A 2,848-nucleotide genomic window follows, 5' to 3' on the forward strand; every position below is an offset into this window, starting at 1 on the left:
TCACTTTCCGAGAAAGAATACCTTTCATAAAATTCGCATAGCTAGGCATCTGTTCAAGAGCTTCAGTGAAAGGTATGTTGATATGAAGTTTCTTGAACACCTCCAAAAACTGCTTATCCAGCTTTTTCTTCTACAGCCTCTTAGGAAAAGGAGGTGGAGGATAGATCTGTTTCTCCCCTGTATTGCCCTCAGGAGGAGTGTGTTCCATAGTAGTCTTCCATGGTTCCACCTCTGCTTCCTTCTGCACTTCTTCTTCAGCCACAACTGTATTTTCTGAAACTTGAGATTTTTCAGGCTCTTCGTCTTGCTGAATTTGGGGGATTGCGACATTTCTAGACCTTAAGGTGATGGCATTCACCTGTTCTTCAACTTCCCTCTTGCCTGGATTTGTTTCTGTATCACTAGGAAGCGTTCCTGGTGGTCGATTCAATAAGGCATTAGCAATCTGCCCTATTTGGTTCTCCAGAGTCTTGATAGAAACAACCTGGCTTTGGCATATAAGAGCCTGGTTTTTGCATATAAGCCACAACTCCTCTAATTCAAATTTTTCATTCGAAGATAGACATGCACCAAGAGTTTGTTATTTTGGTTTAATTTGTTGCTGAAAACCAGGAGGGTTGAATAGCTTATTTCCAAACTGCTGGAATGGTTGTTACATCGCATTCTGATTGTTGCTCCAGCTGAAGTTAGAATGATTCCAGTTGTCAGGATGATAAGTGTCTGGAACTGGTTGCTGCGATCTCTGAAAGTTGCTCACAAACTGAGCTGAGTCACTAGATATAGCGCATTACTCTGTCACATGTGGACCTGCACACAGCTCACAAACACTAATTATCTGCTTAACATCATAGTTACCCAGAGAATCGATCTTTATAGATAACGCCTTTAGTTGAGCAGTGATAGTCGTAGCTGTATCCACTTCAAGAACAACTGCTACCTTGCCCTGTGGACATCTCTGGGTTAGATACTGATATTCATTAGCAGCCATCAGTTCAATTAGATCATAAGCTTCCTCATAGCTTTTTGCCCATGATGCTCCGCCTGATGCTGCATCGAGCATGGGTCTGGACTGTGCTCCCAACCCATTGTAAAAATAATTGATGATCATCCAATCAGGCATTCCATGATGAGGACACTTCCTAAGCATCTCCTTGTAGCGCTCCCAAGCTTCACATAATGATTCTCCCGTTTGCTGCGCAAATTGAGTAATAGCATTCCTGAGTGCAGTTGTCTTCGCCATAGGGAAGAATTTAGTAAGAAACTTCTGAGAAAGATCTTCCCAAGTAGTAATCAAACCAGCTGGTAGAGAGTGTAACCAGCTCTTAGCCTTGTCCCTCAGAGAGAATGGGAACAATCTCAGCTTCACAACATCTTCAGAAACACCATTGAACTTGAAGGTGTCACAGATCTCAATGAAATCCCTAATGTGCATATTGGGATCTTCCGTTGAAGAACCCCCAAACTGGATTGAATTCTGCACCCATTGAATTACGCCAGGCTTGATCTCAAAGGTATTAGTTGTGATAGCTGGCCTGACAATGCTAGATTGAATGTCATTGATCTTGGGTTGAGAAAAATCCATCAAGGCTTTCGTTCGTGCTGCTGGATCTCCCATTGTACTGAGTACCTAAAACATAAACAAATAAACCGTGAGAGTAAAAGAGTCTGAGTCAGTGAACTTTAACGACCACTGATGACAAGAACATAAACTAAAAATTAACACCGAGTCCCCGGCAGCGGCGCCAAAAACTTGTTAGGGCGAAAACACGCGCTAATATTCACGCAAGTATACACGTTCGCAAGTAGTATAAGATATAAATCAGATTCAATCCCACATAGACTGGTTTAGGTTAAGATCAATTTATGCACCTATGCAACAATGTATGGTTTTTGCTCAATGCTAAGATAAATAACAAATTGGGTTTTTATTAAACTAAGAGATTATACTAAATAACATTAACTAAGAGAATTGAGGTTGAATTACTATATATGATAAACATGGGATTCTAACTTCATTAAATACTTCATTCAATAGCCTTATTGTTCTTAACCTTAGCATGTAATGGTGATGACACTAATCAGATAACACGAAACTAGTAAATACCAACTTTCGTTGTACAAATACCCTACTACCAAGCATCCATAAAAGAGATAGAAGTTGAATAGACACCAATTATGCTTAGTCCTTATATGTCTATAAGAATTGAAAACATAATGGTTTAATGCGCAAGTTATCTATCGTGATTACATAGGGCAAGTAAGATGGTTAAAATTACCTATGAATCATGCATAACAAATACATGAACCTATGCTAGCATGGCAAGTTCTAAACCTCTATATTCAATGTCGCTTCAATAGAGATTAACACGTTATCTTATATGTTAGCTATACACATAAGATGAATAAGCGCAACCAATACTAGGATATCAATCAATCACAATACACCAAGATATCGAAATAAATTAATTATTGAAATCCATGAGTAAATCCGTTAGAATCCCATGATAACGATTAGCCCATAATTGAACTCATCGTCATCATGGGTTCCAATGAAAGCATGGTATAAAACAAGGTCTTAATAAACTGAATAATAATCAAAGTACGAATAAAAAAGGTCTAGGTTCAACAAGAATGAAAACGAGCATCCAAAGTTATAACTATTTTCAAAGAATCACAAGTAGAAAACAAGATCTTCTTTTTCGGAGTTGTTTTGTGCTTCTAGGTCTTCTCCTTTATCTCCCAATCTTCCCGGATGATGAAAACCCTTTTTTTAAGTATATATAAGCATCTAGTGGACCTGTACCCTTAAAATTATCAAATTCCACTAAAAAAGACTTTTTCAGCGAAA

At 38.4% G+C, this 2,848-nt stretch overlaps 1 non-coding gene across 1 annotated transcript; it reads left to right on the plus strand.

Annotated features, from left to right (window-relative positions):
- Positions 1-1,118: 1,118 nt before the first annotated feature.
- LOC141669874 (small nucleolar RNA R71) lies at positions 1,119-1,225 on the plus strand. The gene has a single exon (XR_012554121.1). It is a non-coding gene; the product is annotated as a small nucleolar RNA R71 (small nucleolar RNA).
- The last annotated feature ends 1,623 nt before the right edge of the window (positions 1,226-2,848 follow it).

The sequence above is a fragment of the Apium graveolens genome, chromosome 6 (genome assembly GCF_009905375.1).
Source record: "Apium graveolens cultivar Ventura chromosome 6, ASM990537v1, whole genome shotgun sequence".
NCBI classification, from domain to species: Eukaryota; Viridiplantae; Streptophyta; class Magnoliopsida; order Apiales; family Apiaceae; genus Apium; species Apium graveolens.